Below are 19,752 nucleotides of genomic sequence, written 5' to 3'. Positions count from 1 at the left end.
GTTTTATAGGTTTTATAGCTGTTGTTTTTGTGGTTTTGAATTAAAATTCATTTTTTGAGATTTATTTTGATATATAATTGTTCTAGAAAAGTGTCTAATTTCTTATAGAAAATAAGTGATTCTATGATTTAATCACAGTTTAGATGAACATCATCATTTGTAATAGTCAAAGAATTGATTAAAAATTTTACATCTTACTCTGCAGTTAAAAATATTAACTATTTATCCTATTTTAATCAAATTAATATTCCTTTTTGACATCTATTTTGATTTATAGTTATTCTAAAAACTTGTCTAGACTTAAATAATTTCTTGAAAAAAAGAAGTGATTCTACTTTCTAATCATAGTTTAGATATACATCATCAGTTCTAATAGTAAAAAAACAAACGGATTAACAATTTTACATCATATACTGTATTAAAAAATAATAATTATTTATCCTACTTTTATTGATAACATCTCTGCACCATATGAGAGCTTAGCTAAGAGCCAAACTGAGACTGAAGAAAAATAAAATAACAAGATGAATACAACTCTTTGCCTTCTCTTTCTTACAGAAGAACAACTTTTCTTCCAACCCTCCTCATTTTGCTGTTTGTAATGAATTTTTCTTCAGTCATATCCACCTACGTATCGCACACATGCGATAATTCCTCAACTTTCACCAATGGCAGCACCTATTCCACAAACTTAAACCTAGTTATCAACGATCTGTATCTTAATGCACCTAAAAGTTCAGGGTTTAACACTTCTTCCCATGGCCAATCTCCCAGTAAGGTATACGGTCTGCTCCAGTGCACTGGAAATATATCAGTAGAGAGATGCTCAAAATGTGCAGTGGAAGCAAATAAAACCATTCACGACCTTTGCCCCAATGACATAGGTGGGAAAATATGGTTGGATGACTGCTTCATGCGCTATCGGAACTCTAATTTTATTTCAACAGTAGATAATACAGGATTTTACTTGTTGAACACGGTGGATATTAGTAAAAGTAGAGATGCTTTCGAGAACACAACCAGCAGCCTTCTGTCGAATCTGTCAGAGAAAGCTTACATCCCTGCAAATAAGGGTTTCGCTGCTGGAACAGCCAAATACAATGCTACTGGTATATTATATGGTTTAGTTCAGTGTTGGAGAGATATATCAATAAAAGATCGCAGAACATGCTTGGCTAAAGCGAGAGCAAATCTGAGCGATTGCTGTTCTACAAAAGGAGGAGCCCACTTTCAGAGCGGGAGCTGCAAGGCAAGATTTGAGATTTACTACTTTTTCCGTTCTGTAGAGTCGCCCTCTCCCTCGTCCTCTCCCTCTCCCTCTCCCTCCCCTGAGGAGTACATACATCCAACTACTTCCTCCCTAGAGAGTAAGTCTATTCAGCTCATTTTATAGTTAATATTATTTACTTGATCCATCTTTTGAATGTCAATTCTATTCGAATCACCTGTTTGACCTGAAGCTATAACCCAATATCATCATGTACGTATTGATTTGATTTGTTAGTTTGTGTTTTAATACATCTAAACCTCTGACCTTCTAGATGTTTTTTCATTTGTGAGCAGCTATCTTCTAGATGTCTAACCCAATTTTCTTCTTTTCATTTTAATGTCATATTTTTAGACTTGGGATGCATCTAATCTGGTTTCAAAATTGCATTATTATACAATCATAATTTTCATATTATGTGAACAGAAAAAATGAAAAATAGACACAGAATGACTGAGGGGCTCGAAAGAAATGCTGCAGCAGAACATGATAATTATTGCTACAGCACAGTGCATTTTTTAAATCAGAATAGCTACAGCCCTAAAATTGTAATAAACAACTATTAAACTGTATTTTGCAGCAAAGTCGTCAACAACATTACCTATCGTTTTGGGGCTTGTCGGAGGAATCATTCTGGCATTATTTATTGCTCTGATCATATTCAGAAAAAGAGTTAAATCTCTTTTCTTTAAGGAACCAATAAGTGTTGCTACTCTTAACCAAGGTGCTCCTTTCAAAATGTATTTCTGATTTTCAGTTTTTCTGGTTGTGGTTTTAGTGAAGCGAATCCTGTAGGCTTACCCAATTTTCTCTCGTTGTTTACTATACCTACAGAGATACAGTGGCTTTGCCCCGAAACTGGGTTAATGCAAGACCAAAATTTGATCTACAGCTTAGAAGCTCTAGTAGAAGCAACAGAAAATTTCCATGAGAACAGTAAACTTGGAGAGGGAGGCTTTGGTGCGGTATACAAGGTGGGTTGACACATTATTTATGGTTTAAATTATAACCAATTTAACAAATTATGTAGAGTTCTAAATCTATTTTTTTATGTTCAGGGGATAACTAGAGATGGAAATGAGATAGCAGTGAAGAAACTTTCTGCCAAATCTAAACAAGGGAAGAAAGAATTTATGAATGAAGTAAAACTGGTGGCCAATGTTCAGCACCGGAACCTTGCGAGGTTGCTAGGCTGTTGTGTAGAGGGAAATGAAAGGTTGCTTGTCTATGACTATTTTCCTAACAAGAGGTTGGACACTTTTTTTTTTGGTAAGTGACAACTGAACCTTTAAGTTTCTTTAGAAAAGATGAATATGTGACTTAACGCTTTCAAAATTGGGATTACAGATCCAGAGAAGCGTAAAGAGTTAGACTAGCAAAAGCGATATATCATCATCATTGGAATCGCCCGTGGGCTTCTCTACCTTCACCAAGAATCACAATTGAGAATCATTCATAGAGATATTAAAGCAAACAATATCTTGCTTGACCACAAACTGAATCCGAAGATAGCTGACTTTGGTCTAGCTAAACTTTTTCCTGAAGACAAGACACATATCCATACAAGAGTTGCAGGCACATAGTAAGCATCATGGATTATTAAATTGCTTTTTCTTAACTTCAAAGCTTGGTTAACGTTAAATTTGTTTTTAATTGTCTAATTATAAATCCATTATTTTCCATCTGTGAGTAATTAAAATTTTTCAAACATATATATATATATATAAAAAGGCTATACCAGCATATGGTGTCTAATCACTTTGTCCTCTTTTCTAGTGTTAATGCCATGTCAGTTTAAGAAGCCTACAATATAAGATGTGATCCTCTTCTTTAATACTATGTTGAGTTTGTTGCCTAGCTTTATATAATTTTGTCAATTTTGTATATATTATCAAATCATCCGCTATGCCTTTTATGAATTTTTTTTTTTATATTGAATATGTACTAATTGTTTAAATTAGAAAAAAATATAATAAGAATGAAACATTACAAAAAAAATTCTAGAATACTAAATAACTTATTTTATATTTTCCCTTTTAAGAAAGAACCATGCATAACCCTCCTACTATATATATAGACTCTCTCAATTCAATTCATTAAGCTTTATTTTCATTGTGTTATCGTTTTTAATTATTTGAAAACATTCTTAACTATTTGAATTCCAATGTAGTGGCTACATGCCTCCAGAGTATGCAATGCGAGGGCAGCTGTCAATTAAAGTAGACGTTTACAGTTTTGGAGTAGTGCTGCTCGAGATCATTAGTGGAAGGAAAAACAATGATAATTATCTTCCCTATGATATGCAACACCTTGTAGAATGGGCAAGAAACTGGATTTCCCATAACCCATTTGTCTCAACTGTTACATTTGAATGTTAGGCAACCGTATTGTGGTGATTTAATGGTATGCAGTGCAGGCATGGACACTATTCCAGGGAGGAAATGCGCTGAATATGGTAGATTCAGAGGCATCAGGAGTCAGTCAAGAGCAAGTCTTAAGATGCATTCATGTTGGGCTTCTGTGTGTAGAAGCAAATGCAGCACTTCGTCCAGTTATGTCTGATGTTATTACGATGATCTCTAGCAGTTCAGTGACATTGCCAATTCCTTCAAAGCCTGCTTTTGTAAGTACAGGTGAGAGCCATTTCCAAAACCAGAAGCGAGGTCAATGTCAAGTTGGGGGATTCACGAGCATAAAATCATAACGACATCACATATTTCTGGGGCAGCTACGTCATCTTCATCAGGGATTCGTTCAGTAAACGATGCTTCAATTACAGAAGTAGAACCTAGGTGATTTCACATACCATGAATTATCAAGTTTCCACATAAACAACAACTCTTCTGAATTGCATACTGGTGTTGGTATATATGCACTTTATGTAAATGCTTAATCAGAGTTCTTTGAGGGCCAACTGTCAGTTAAAATTTAGTAGGGCCTACCTTATTTCTTGTCAAGATGAATTTGATGGCATATGGTCAGTATCTTCAATTTTAAGTGCTATTTTAAAATTTCAAACTTTGTAAAGTCGTATGAGATATTTATAAATAGCCAACAAACATCCAACTAAAAGAAGCACTTCGTTGTGATCATCTCACAACAGAGTAATATAGGACACTATCAATCTCTACACGTTTGTGATTATAAGAAAAGGTTAGAGGGGATTGATGAAGCCAAAGTGGATTTAATTTGTTACTTGATCGGCGTTTTGAGAGCAGTACAATAAGACATTGATTCAGCTCTCAAATAACTATACGAGACAGTTTTTGCTTAATGGCTGGCTGGCTGAAAACAGAGGCTATATATTTAATAGAGAAAAAAATGTTTCAAATGTTTTTTATCATATTGTCAGGCCAGGATTGAAAAGAGAATGGCAAAAACAGGAAACTGAAAGTCTGTGTTATTCAAAAAAGTAAGTAGCACTGCACAATACATAAATAAGAGAGACAGTGATTAGTTTAGAACAGTTAGAAACTGTTATACAAAACTTGTAGAATTAAAAATTAGACACAAAACAAAAATTCAAACCAATACAGATATAAAATTTTATCTATTGAATCTCTCTTACATCATGATTTACCTCTAACAAGAGGTTACATTTTGATCTACATAAACAATACAATAAGGCAGTATTTTATAGAGGTTGAAGTCTCCAAAAACACAATAGTTCACTACATCACCAATAAGGAAACTTCTAAAACATGGTAATTGCCATCTATAAAACTTTACCAAAACATGGTAATTGTCATGTATGAAACTCTACCAAAACCACTATAAACTGATTTAGAATCTTTACTTAAAAACTTCAATTGCATTCTTGGGAATTACCAATTCCATTTTTAGTTGCATGTTTGCATCACTATCCAACATATTCCCCCTTGATGCTAAGAAAATTCACAAATTGAATCTTTGCAACTCAATGTGCAAACTAGCCATCACTATTATACCAGATCTAATAGGCCCAATAGATAAACTTCTTTTAGAATTACCAACCTCTCTTCTTCATGAGAGATCACAAGTTTTTGCCCTTCCTTTCTCTAATAAAGATAAAACTCGTGACTTATCATCTGCAAACAATTTACAATTTTTCTTGTTGACTGTTATTGCACACTATCAAATGATCTATGCCAATGTTAAACAAAATTGGGCTTCAATCTCAACTTGACAACCTTTTTTTTATTGGCTACCATAAATTTTTTGAAAGGGTCTCATCTCATGTTGTATTTCTTGCAACATTGTCTACTTCATATGTAGACTTCTTCCATATGCAGCCACATTTCTACTGTGGGCGAGGTCATCTCTAACACCTAGCATGGCTCCTAACCATGTCTTATTCACCCCTTTCCTCAGCACTCTTCACACTTTGTTATTCTCGTCCTTCACACTTCCAACAATGCAGTTATTAATCTACTCACATAGATTCTTTAAATGAACCTCTTAGAATAACAATTAAACAACAACAAAGAACAATAACCTTACTCTTTTGTGGGTAAGATATTCCCTTCCCCTTATAAACATAAATAAAAAACAAACTCAACTGCCATTAACAACCTTAAAATTTGCAATCTCCAAATAAAGAGACAACTTCTATAATTCCATGATCTAATCTGACAAACACACCCAATAGAGCCTCAGAAGATTGCTTATAACCATGGGCCCTCTCGTGAGGGAGATAGGTCCATACCCGCTTTGATACCATTGTGTAGAATTAAAAATTAGACACCAAACACAAATTCAAATTAACACAGATATAAAATTTTATATATTGAATCTCTCTTACATCATGATTTGCATCTAAATAGAGGTTACATTTTGATCTACATAAACAATACAACAAGGTAGTATTTTATAGAGGCTAAAGTCTCTAAAAACACAATAGGTAACTACATCACCAATAAGGAAACTTCTAAAACATGGTAATTGCCATCTATATAACTTTAGCAAAACATGGTAATTTCCATGTATGAAACTTTACCAAAACCACTATAAACTAATTTAGAATCTTTACTTAAAAAATTCAATTGCATTCTTGTGAATTACCAATTCCATTTCTAGTTGCATGCTTGCATCACTATCCAACAAAACTCGAAGAACAAAAAACTAAACAAAAGCCTAACCAAAACAATTGAAAACTAAACAAAAACTTATAAGTCTGAAGACTAAAAATTAACATCCCCCATAATTTTAAGGAGTTAAATCAAGCATTCCTTTGAAGTTTAAATTTTTTTTATGTCCAATGCCTTCGTAAGAATATCTATTGGACTATCTGTAGTAGGACAATATTTGAGTTGTATACTATCATCTTGCACGTGATGCCAAATCAAATGAAATTTGGTATTAATTTGTTTGGTTTGACTATGAAAGAGTATATTTTTAACCATTTTGATTGTAGATATGTTAGAATTAGGGATCACTAAGACGGGGGGGGTAGGGGGTGAATCAGTGATCTACCAAAAAACAAATCCACAAACTTATTCTTTATCCACTGGTCAGAAATGCATAACAGAAAAAAACATACACATGCAACAAAGAATCCACAAATCCACAATACCAAATTTTTTACGTGGAAACCTGGAAAGGGAAAAACCACGATGGGGATGAAACCCACAATACTCATATACTATGGCCAAGAGCACATAAATATTACATAGATGGGAAATGCACTTGCATTCAGGGTCACTACCTAGAGCTCATTGCTCAATTACAATTGCCCCAAAGGCTACAACTTCAGGGAAGTTCCACTAACTTACAATTTGATTACAATGAGGAAATAAAATGAAATGAACTCTCAAGTATCATCTGACTATGAAAGAATGAGTTCCCATTAAGCACTAAATCTCTAACTGTCTTCGATGTGCTGAATATTCTGTTTCTATCTCAGTCAGCTACCAGATTGTTTATAAGCAAAGTGTTCATGGGAAACTGTGCACAATCACACCAAAACAGATCACCACAATTTGTATTACCACCAAGAATAATCACCAATTTGATCTTATATATCTGGTCTTAGCACATAAGAAATCTCTATCAAGTCAGCTCTAAGAAGTGCAACTTGTAGCTCCAAGTTGGCTTCAATCTCGAGCAAAACATAGCACCAGACCAAAAGAGTCTATTCACACACTTCCTAAGGATCTTACCATTCATCAAAAACATGAAATCAACCACCAAAACTACCACAATCAACGAAAATCATTTTGTATCAAAATATTATTGAAATTACCTGTTTTACTGATTAACAACATACTGGTTAACTCTAGCTTCTAGATAAGATGAATCATGACCTCCGGATCGAATCTCCAAGAAGATTTGCCATCAGTGACAACCCTAGATCATAAATCAAGCATCAAAGATCACTGGATGAGTGTCAATTGCAAACACTCTCCCCCTTTGGCATTGATGGCAAGACTTGTGAAAAATGTCTAAGTGATAAAACCTGTGAAAATTGTACACTGGATAAAAGAATGAAATAATTCTAAGTATCCCACTTAGATCAACAATCCAAAAACCTGCATTACTTCAGATTGTAGACTCCATACATACAATCAGCCTATACATTTTTCTCCTCATCTCTCCCGCTTTTAAAACAATGCCAAAGATAGGGTGTGTATGAAAATTGCCTATATGTATATACACATTCATCAGATTATCAAATCTATACATGTTTTAGTATATCTACATATACCATCTTAAGTAACACAAGATATGTGTTCCATCCTGCTCGCAACTTTTCCAAAATTGAAACAAAACCATTCAAAACATAAGCATGAAATTCTATAGATGCAATCTCAGTAGGAGTCTCTTGAGACATGTTTTGAATGCAGTCCATATTATGATACATTAAGGTATCCAGCTGGGGACCAGTTAGTTTCCAGAGTTCACCTATCCGCATGATCATCCTCTCCTTCTCCTTCTCAAAATTCTTAATCTGCTTCATGATATTCAAAATTTGTCCTTCAATACTATCGGTTAAGTTAGCTGTAGGATCATAAGGCTGAGAAATCTGAGCTAACTGTCCTCTACAATTATCCATCTACTTGTCTATCTCAGTAGTAAAATTGGTCAAAATTAGACAAGACATATAAATTTTACCGCCTTTCGCTAAGGCCTCATCAATTATTTTTAACTCCTTATCTAGCTAGGCCTTATCAATACTAATCATTTTAAAAAATGTTTGAACTTTAGAATCTTTAAATTTCTTCATAGCTTGCAGAGTTGATGCCTTGGTCAAAGAATCAAACTAGGTGGATATATGATCTATTAAGTTATGAAGCTTATCGGATGAACTGGTGTTTGCATCAATTTGCAGTTCTGGTACCACCTGTTCCAAAACTTTAACCAATTTTTCAATTGGTCTCTTCTCTTTAGATTATGTCTGTGCTAACTCCTGATTGGCTTGTGCTTGGAGAGGAGAAGCAGCAATCATCCTCTCTGCTAGAGATATTTGATTGAATGGTTTATCAAAACTGATATTGAACAGCAGAAAACTCCCTTGGCTTTGAATATTAGTTGTGTCAATTGCCACAAAGATCAGAGTCTCCATTGTCTTACCCTTTCCTTTATCTGATTCTTCCATTTTATCCTCTTCCTTCTTCTCATCTTTGAGCTGTCTAGATTTACCTTCATTAGGTGCCTCCTATGCACTAGTGTCACCACTTTGTGCACCATCCTCTGCCTCTATTGATTCGTTATTTTCTTAAGCGTGCTCAACCTCAAGAGAATCCAAAATTTGTTGCTCTGCAACATCCTAAGTATCCTCTTCCTTATTTACATCATTATATGGAGGTTTTTTTGACTAAATGGCTTCATCTTGTGACAGTTTCTACAAGTTGGTTCTCAATAACAAACTTCTTCTAGATTTCACTGGTTTCTCTCCTTATTTCTCCAACTTAGAAAACCATCAGACTATTTACTCTATGCTTGCTACTGAATTTCTTTTTAATAGCCAATAAAATCAATCTATCCATTTCCTCTATAGTGACACTGGCGCACTGATTAACCAGTTCACTCTCCTTTATTTCTCTATCCATTTGGCTAGTAGATTTTCTCCTAGCATTAATTAAACTATACAAATATTTAGGAAGATATTTTTTTAATTCAATAAATTCTTTACTAAATACATCCATGTACAAAATTATAGCTTTCTTAGTCTGGCTTGGATTCTTAACATCCATATTCTCATAATATATAGAGATGTTCTTCAAATTTTCATCTTTAATAATTTCATCAATCAAATATTTAATAGACAAAGGAGGAACAATATAATATCTCTATTTTATAAGTCTTCATCATACCAGATTCTATAGCCTCATCCAAGTCATATTTTATCTTCTTTCCTAGTTTGGGCTTGCCTGTGCGTACAAGATTAGATCTTTCCTTCTTCTCCTTCTGCACTTTCTTCTCACTATTGGATTGGGGTTTTTGGATCACTCTAGCAGACTCTCCTTTCTTTGGTGCCTTGGGAATTTCTATATCAGATTCAGTCTCAGATTGCACTGAAGAAAGTGCTACATATTCCCTTTTAGGTTTCTGCTTCTTCCTCAGAAAATATTTACCCTTAGCAGATGCACAAGAGGGTTCTGCTTCAAAAGGAGGTGTCTTCACCAGAGCAAGAGAAGGTCTTGTCACCTTTACCTGAACTGGACCTGGTGCAATCTTATGTTTCTTTGCTTTCTCAACTGCATCCCCCACAACTCTAGCAACTCTAACTCTCTCTTGAGGATGTCCTTCTTCAACAAGAATGTCCACCACAATCTTTGCAACTTTTCTATTTCTTTCCGATTCAGTGAACTTAATGTGTAACTCCATTGATTTCTCCTTGAAGGTTCAGAACCTTTCTTCTTTGTTGTCTACTAGAGATTTAAACAAATATTGTGCATAGGAATCCAAAGTGGCTTCATCAACCTCATATCCCATAGGCATTATCCATACTGTCTGAGGTTGAACCACTTCCATAAGACATTCATCTTTGTTCACCATAAAGAAGATTGTCCCGTCATATTTCTTTACAATTTCTTTGGGGATCCTGACTCTTTGTTTTATTTTGTCCTAAAAGGTTTTGAAGAAAGTCCACAAAGAAATATTTTGATTATCCTTGTTGCCTAGTCTGTCAAGCCCTTTGTTTATCTATTCAGCCACTGGTCTATCAAAAGCCCATTGTACTCTACCAATTCTGGGGATCTGAATCAAGAGGTACAAAGCCAAACAGATAACCAAAGAACCAAATTTAAAGACATTCTTTTTATCCTGTTTGATTTTCTTCAAATTTATCATCAGCTCCTCTAATAGCACATTGCACAGGTCATAATGAGTATCTTCTTTGAGCATTTTGTAGGCTACATGAATAGAAGTGCTGGATATAGAATGCAGTCTATTAAACTAGTATAACTTTTAGCTAATTACCATTGCAGCAAATTTGACATCCTCGTACTTGATTGTGTTGATTTTCATTGATTGCTCATCAACATCTGCACCAGTTAATTTGTTCACTGTAGGGTTTGTGACCTTGCATAACCCTAGATTTTCACTGGTTTGATTGAAATAGGTTATCACCCTAATTGCATCACCAGTGATATTGTATGGTTGGTCTAGCCATATAAATTCAGCATGGATCTTGCTTAGCACATACCTCACCCATTCTTTCTCATCAAATGTCAGATTGTTTACAAATTATGTGAAACCCTTTCTTTGCAATTGTGCAAATTCCAGCTTAGGGTTGTCAATGTCATCCATGATGTTGTCAGTATAAAGATCCAAAATATCCTCAAAGTTGGTTTCATCAATCTCATAGTGAATGTAGGGTCGAACATCATCAATGTACAAAACTCTGTGTGGAATGAAAGAGAAAGCTCCAACTAGGTCAACTTCCATGGATTTGTAGGGGTGTTTCTTGAACACAGGATGGGTCCTATTCTTGAATTCAACAACTAAAGGGGTATCAATAGAAGACGAGGATACCATATCAGATTTTTTAAAAATCAAACTCATAAATGCTCTTCAAAAAATAACCTCAACCTACTTACAAATACCCTAGATCGATCGTTGGATCTCTTTTTCTCTCTGATTGCCTAAAAAACCTTGATCGCCTTGCTCTTTAGCTCGAAAACATTATTCACAAAGTGAAGAACGATTCTTGCATTTTCCCTTTTTAACTTTGGAAACCCTAATTTCACTTTGAAATAAATGCACCTCAAATATCCAACTGGATTCCATGTTTGATTGTCGAATGCCAAAATCAACCATCTGAATCTCGGAGATCAACTGAAACTCAATCGACTACAGATCCCATCAAGGGGTACTACAAGATTTACATCGGTTTGCCTCTCCCTATGGCCAAAATCCCTAGTTACCAGATGAAGATTTTGCATTGAATTCAGATACAGATCCATTACCATCCTTAGATTCATCCTTCTTTACCTACATCTTCTTATGCTATTCTATGATCTCATCTACTTTCTCTTTTCCTCTCTCATGATTTGTTCTTGTCTACCGGAGCATTGTTTTTTCTTTTGCATAATTTTGCAATATGACCGGTTTTATTGCATGGTCTACACATGACATTATTTTTCATACGTTTGAAGTTCATCTGATTTGGTCTTGTCTTGCACTGATTAGAGATATGTCCAAACATTCCACAAGCATAGAATTTCTAGCTTTGAAATTTAGTCATTACTGCTCTACACATATTTGACTTGTGTCTAAAGATATTGCATATGAAACACTGACCGGTAAAGGTAGGAACATTATTCATATTGCTCATCATATTGTTATTGTTCATCATTCCATTATTCATCCTAATTCTACATTGACTCACCATACGACCAAACTTGTTGCAATTAAAACATCTACCATTGAATTTATGAGCATTAGGTTGTCTTACTAAAGGATTCTTACTCTTCTTCTGATCAGGTTTTGCATTGCCTTGTCCAGATCTGAAGGATTCACCTTTCTCAAATCCTAGGTGTCACATATCCTTTCCATGTCTTTGACTTTCCAACATCTCATCAAGCCTTGCTGAACTAGCTTTGAATTTGTCTTTGTATTCATTGGGAGTAGCAAGATCATCCCTCAAGGTACCAATTTGTCTTTCAAGTTCTTGACCATTATTCCTTGATTGTGTCAGCTCAAGCTTCAACTAATCATTCTCATAGGTAAACCTGAAGCATTCATCAACTCTTTCCTTTAATGATTGTGTCATATTCTCTTCATTCTTCTTTCGTTCTTCAATCTCCTTAGTTAGCCTCATCACAATGGATTGCATCTCATTCTTCAAAGCAACATTCTCTCTCTCAAGCTTGTCAACCTCATCTGATTTGTCCTAGAATTACATGATCTGATATTTTTCTCCTTTAACTTGTCCATTAATTCCTTCCTCTTTTCTCTATAGACACTTGCTTTATCCTTTAGCTCACTATTGAATTTATCAGCAACATTTAGGTTCTTCTTCAAGGTACATATCTCATTTCTAACTGCATCGAGATTCTCAAGTGCCACATTGAGTTATCTCTGAAAACCAAAATCTATAATCTCCCAGATCTTCCTCAAGTAGTTAAGCTTCCTCAGAGGAAGTAGGATCTGATACCAATTATTATAATCAGGGATCACTGAGAGGGGGGGTGAATCAGTGATCTACCAGAAAACAAATCCACAAACTTATTCTTTATCCACCTATAAGCAATGCATAATTGAAAAGAACATAAACATGCAACAAAGAATCCACAAATCCACAACACCAAAATTTTTATGTGGAAACCTAGAAAGGGAAAAACCATGGTGGGGATGAAACCCACAATATTTATATACTATGGCTAGGAGTACATAAATATTACATAGATCGGGAATGCACTTGCATTTAGGCTCACTGCATAGAGCTCATCACTCAATTATAATTGCTCAGAAGGCTACAACCTTCAAGGAAGTCCCACTAACTTACAATTTGATTACAATGAGGAAATAAAATGAAATGAACTCTCAAGTAACATCTTACTATGCAAGAATTTGTTCTAGTTAAGCAGTGAATCTTTGACTATCTTCGCTCTACTAATACTCTATTTGTTTTCTCAGTCAGTTACCAAATTTTCTATAAGAAGTGAGAATGGGAAACTGTTCTCAATAGCACCAAAATGGATCACCACAATTTGTATTACCACAAAAAACAATCACTAAATTGATCTTATATATCTGGTCTTAGCACAAAAGCAATCTCCTTCAATTCGGCTTCAAGAAGTGTAATGTGTAGCTCCAAGTCGGCTTCAATCTTGAACAAAATATAGCACCAGACTAGAAGAGTGTATTCACATGCTTCTAAGGATCTTACCATTCATAAAGAACATGAAATCAATCACCAAAATTACCATAGTCATCAGAAATCATTTTGGATCAAAACATTACTGAAATACCCTATTTTACCGGTTAACTCTAGTTTCTAGATAAAATTAATCACGAGCGTTGGATTGAGTCTCCAAGAAGAGTATCCATCAATGACAACCCTAGACCATAAATCAAGCATCAAAGATCACCAGATGAGTGTCAGTTTCCAACAAGATCCATTATCAACAAAAGGTGGTGTGGATGAAACTTGTGGTTCTAGTAATTCTTCAACAATTCATTGAAGCCGTAATATTTCTCGAGTTGTCTTAGAGGCCATCGTATATTCGACTTCTACAAAAGAAAGGGCTAGCACTGGTTTCTTTCTAAATTGTCAAGAAATAATAGCAGACCCAAGATGCATTAAAAAAAATGGATTTATATTTTCTATTGTCCAAAACACCTTCCTGAATCTAAATATCCCAGCAAAGAAAATTGCGGTGTCTTGGAATATCTGAGCCCATAGTTTTGAGTTCCTTTGAGATTTTGAAGAACTTATTTGGTTGTCAACCAATGATTTTCTTTAGGCTAGTGTATGAATATAAAATCCAACAACAAAGCAAATATCTCGTTGGGTTGTTGTAGCAAAAATAAATCTGCCAACAAGTTGCCCATATATAGTTGCATCAGCTAATGTTGAAGAATCATTTGATGTGAGTTTTAATTTTTTCTCAATAGGAGTACTAAGAGGTTTGCAATCAATTAGCCATCCCAAACTTATTGAAAAGTTCACCATTATATTTTTGTTGGGTGATGAATATGTGGTAGGAATTTTCAATCACCTCACTACCATAATAGTAATGAAGATGTCCCAAATCATTCATATCAAACCCTTTCTTCAATTGTGCTTTCATATTTTCAATATAATTCTCATTATGTCATATCTTAAGGTTTTCCATGAATGGAGATGCATACAAGACCTTGTACTCAAGGTAGTTTATTTTTTTGTAGGGTAGAATACAAGAGAGAGGGTTTCAACATATTTGGTTTGGAAATACAAAGATGAATTCACTTTTTTGGTAAGTAATGACTATTGTTACATTGAAGTATTTGAGCCAGGAACTACTTCGCTATCAGAGATATGTTATGAAGTATCCAGTGGAGATGTGGAGAAGAATATTGAGACATTAACAAATTTGCTGGTAAATCCTAATGATCCAATGTTTCGAACTACTATGGAGATATTGGATAGGTTGAGGAAGAACAAAATTGAGAAAGAGAATCCTAAGAGAATAGAGAAGTTGTGCATAGTGCCAGACGTATTTAATGTAAATCTAGTAAAAGCACAGAGTAGGACAAGGTTGGTTTCTCCTTCTCCTATTGTGAATATTGGTTCCTCCAAAACCCCAACGAGATTGGTGAAAAGTGAAAAGAAAGAATCAAGAACTAAAAAAAGGCTACTAAAAGGAGGGAAAGTATCAAACCTATGGTTGAGGAAGTTTATAGTAGTACCAAAGAGGAATTTGAAAAAATAAGATTATTATCAAGAAGAGACCAACAATGAAGAATATCTAGATTGAAGATGGTGAGAGTGAAGAGGACAAGGTTCCTTTTAGTGAAAGTAAGAGAACATTTCTCTCTTTGTTAGAGACCCCTATGAAGAAGAGGAATAATGTAAACAAGAAAGAACCAATGAAGAAGAAGAAGTCAAGTACTCCTCTAGTTGATCTCAATTCCCAATAACTTGACTTTGATAGTTTAATGACTTATATTTTTTTACATGATACATTGGATGATACTATAGGATTATATAGTAGTGTCATAAAATTGTGATCCTAGAAATTTATGACTGCATTAGGGTCCTCACGCATGCGAAATAGAATCCTCTAGCCTGATTGGAGACTGGAGAGTGCTTGGCTTGCCAAAATAGCTTCTTCCTTGGCTTCTATATCACTATGTCTGCACTCTACCCTAGAAAAGGGGTAGGATAGGGGCATGGTGCCCATGTCCCCCCTTGGATAGGGGTGTGGTACCCTTGTCCTCCCAGGACAGGGGCATGGCACCCTCGTCCCTGCCCTATTTTGGGGCAGTACCTTCCTAGAGCATGCATTGTGGGTTATATAGTGAGCAGGAAATCTCCCCAATGTCGTCCTGTGATGAAATTAAAATCCTTCAAACATGTATTTAAGAGGGCATTTGGTCTCTCATTTGTATAAGTTCAAGAGGTGGAATTTTGATAAGGTCATAAGCGATCAAGAGCATTCAAGCATTCTTTTCTAGCATTGAGCATTCTCAAGTCTCCCTTCAAGGATAGGTGTTGCATTCAAGTCAAGGATTCAACTATTGAAGAGGAGATTGATTTCAACATACCATTCTATGCAAGCATTTCTATCAACATGACTACTACAACCTCCCTTGAGGTGATCTACAATTCAGTCTTTCATTTACATCTACTTGCAAGTAATTTCTTTCATTACTTGGTTAATTTCAAAATTGGGATTTGACCTAAAGGAAAACCCCCAATCCCAACACATCTCCCTCTCTTTTCTATGTGTAGTTTACAGGTGCACAGCTATACTTTTAGATTCGGGCTTCATTTGCAGATGTGGAAAAACCCTTTTTGTTTCATGGATTTTTTGGAGGACTGTATACATTCCTGCCACGGTCCAGATAAATTTTCGTCAAATTTGTTGGATGACTTCATCGCGACTCAGGTGCACAACTTCATCCCATATTCGGACCTCAAGTTATAATCGATTCTTTGTCACTTTTTCACTACATAATTCAATCAATTTCCTTTCCAAATCAAACAAAGGAAGAAGGGATCATCCTAACATTCTTAATTCATTCAGAAGTCAATCTATCATCTTTGTGTGGAGATTGAATCTAGTGAACTATCTGTTATCTTCCTAATGTAATGGTGAAAAGTGCTTGAAGGATAATCAATACTGAAACTCTCATCTCTCTTTGAGGGAAAAGGATAGTTTTCTTCTTGATCTATCACTCATCATTTTCCCACCATTACATTTTGGTGAACCCGACGTCTTCCATGCTTTCGTTTGAGAAAAATTGCATATTTTTCATTTGGAAGTTCAAATTTCTACAAACTTAGTGGTTAAATCATTATAAACCCTAGTTTTAAAAATTAAAATTGAACTTGTGATTTGTAAAAATTGCTTGTGGTTATCTTAGATCTGAAAATTGTTTTTCTTATCAAATTCAATTTCCTCATTGTCTTGTTCAATTTGCAATTAAAATTTACAAAATTAAGAGGTTACTTGTTCAAATCCTAATTTTCAAAAATCATATTGAACTTGTGCAAAAAATTGGATTTCCCTTTAATTTTCAGATTTATGATTGTTCTTAGATTTGTCTTCAATCCTACAATTAAAAATTTCAATTTCCCCCCTTTTTCCCAAAATTCAAATTTCAAAATTAAGTGGTTAGGTCATCAAGCCCTGATTTTTAAAATTAATTGGATTTTGTGTGAATTTCAAATCAATTTCATTTACATTCAAATTCTTAAACATTTTCCAAGGTATCCCTATCCATTAGGTTTGACCCTTTTCAAAATTGCACCTTAATTCCTCTTTTTCTTCAAAACCCTAATAGGGTCCTATTTTCACCTTTGTGCCCTTCATTTCACCCATCTAAAGATCGTAATGTTCTCTAATTTTTGGGGGTTCTCTTTAAAATCATCATAATATCCATCCCTGAAAATTTTGAAAAAAATTATTCGGACCATGTGTGTTCCCACCACGGTCCTCGACTTTTTTTCCAAAATTTTGGGAGACTATTATGACTATATTTAATAGCCTAAATCTAGAAGATTTGCTGATTTTATCAATTTTTGAACCCTGTAGAATTGGAAATACCTTCAAAGTTACATTTCAACTTTCAAGAATAAAATTAAAATTAAGAAGTTAATTATTGTTTGCCCTAATTTTAAAAATTCTAATTTTAAAATTAAGAGGTCTTCCCTTGGCCTTATTTTTAAAATTCCAATTTCCTTTCATTTTTTGAAATTGCGTCATCCTCTTCCGCCAACAAAGTTCAAATTGTGTAATCATTATTTTCTGGAATTTTTCATTACTTAATTTTGTAAGCATTGTTTCACAATTCAAAATTCAAATTTTCCCTCTAGTGCATGAGTTTTACCACTATTATTCCTACCTATCCTATCCTCGTTAGATGAAGCATTAGAATTAATTCTTCCCAAGGTTTAATTACCGAAGAGATGGAGCCTAATTTGGGTGACTTCTTTAATGAGGATCATGCTTATTCTTCCCATCCTAATCATGTGCCCATTAATGGATCCCATGATGAAGAAGAAACTTTAACTAGGGTATCTTTAGATGAACTTTCTACATTGGACAATCAATTTGATATCTTTCAACAATGGATGTCCCAAGAATACCCTAATAGTGAAGCTCTTCCATTAATCGAAGGTCTTAAGCGCATGCTTCAAAGTGATAAGAATGGAATTGATATATTGTGTGGCATTGCACATATTTTTGATTCTAATGTCATGCCTATCAAGAGTTGTGTCAAAACCCTATGTTACTCACAACCTTCAACACAAGTCAATTCCTCTATTCCTTTGACTAATCCTATGTCTAGGATTCCTACTTTCACATCTAACATCATGGCTAGTTTAACTCAAAATATCATTCCTACAACAATAGGTCATGGGGGGAATCCCTCTTCTTCATTTAATCCTCCATCGTTACCTATGTCCTCCATGAGTATTCCTACTATTCCCCAACCAATCAATATGACACAAGGGGGCAATTCTTTCAACAACGTTATTTCTCCTTTAAGTGTCCCTATTCCTACCCAATCATCACCAATGCCTACTTATCACAATGTCCCACCACCTTATTCCCTGTCTATGCCTTCTTTCAGGAACATCATACCACATTATCAATCACCTATGCCTAATAGGAATTCTTCTACCAAAATGATAATTAACAATTTGGCTCAAACTATGTCTTCCTTTCAACAACAAATTAATTCCATGAGTCAATCCAAGTTTAGTGTACCCACCTTTGATGTTGCGAGCCTACTTTCTCTTGATATTGTTAAAGTTGTGCCACCTAGACATGTTGAGATCCCAAAATTGGAACTCTATAATGGAAAAGGTGGTCCTCTAACGCATGTCAAAACATTTCAAACCTTCTGTACTAATTTCGCTTATGATAAACAATTGCTTGCAAAACTGTTTACAAGAACACTAAGAGATAAGGCCTTACAATGGTATTGCTCTCTTCCTTCTTATTCTATCACTTCCTTTCAACAACTGACAAATTCTTTCATCCAACACTTTCAAAACAACATTGGTCCTAAAATCACTTTGACTTATTTAATGCATTTTAAACAAGGTGTTAAAGAGAAAGTGACTAATTTCATTGGTAGATATAAGCATTTGTGTGCTCAAATTTCTTTTCATGCACCTGATAATGATATTCAAATAATTTTCATTTCTAATTTACAAAAAGGTATCAGGGAAAAACTTCTTTTGTCTGAGTTTACTTCCTTTCCGTAGTTGTACACAATACTCCACAATTATCAATTGGTTGTGAGTCAAATGGAGCAATCCACTCCTATGGCTCTGAGTGATAAGGGGGAGAGTGTTCAACAACTATTTGTGAAGTTCAAACCAACAAAAAGCTTCATCAAGTTCAATGATCCAATCAACAACAACCATGTGAATGCTACAACAGGTGTGCCTTTTATTTCTATTTTTTTCCAAAGAGAAAGACAGGTTACTCCTTTGAATGAATATTTACATAGTATTATGTCTTAGTTGTTGCACAAAAATGTTATCAAACTTCCTCTAAAACAAATTGATCCTTCCAAACTTGCATCTCCTTATTTTGATAATAATTCCTCTTGCCAATTTCATTGTCAACTTGGTCATGATACTGAGAAATATTTTGCATTGAAAAATAAGATTCAAGACTTCATTGATAATAATACTATATATGTGGCTGGTGTGAATGATAAAAGGAATAAATCAGTAGCTCCTCCTAATCAAAATCTTAAGATTTTTATTGATCCCTTGCCATCTCATACCTCTAATGTTATTGAGATTGTGCCTAATTCTCTCTATTCTGAAACATTCATCTGTATGGCTCTAAATTTGGTTAACATGGTAGAAACACAAGATTCTCCTAAGGATC

The 19,752-nt window shown here is 34.6% G+C and overlaps 1 pseudogene; it reads left to right on the top strand.

Annotated features, from left to right (window-relative positions):
• The first annotated feature begins 474 nt into the window (after positions 1-474).
• LOC131074149 (cysteine-rich receptor-like protein kinase 10) lies at positions 475-4,494 on the top strand (annotated as a pseudogene).
• Positions 4,495-19,752: the final 15,258 nt, after the last annotated feature.

The sequence above is a fragment of the Cryptomeria japonica genome, chromosome 4 (assembly GCF_030272615.1).
Source record: "Cryptomeria japonica chromosome 4, Sugi_1.0, whole genome shotgun sequence".
NCBI lineage: Eukaryota > Viridiplantae > Streptophyta > Pinopsida > Cupressales > Cupressaceae > Cryptomeria > Cryptomeria japonica.
Note: the sequence above shows the minus strand (reverse complement) of the source record. Positions and strands in the feature narration are given on the sequence as shown.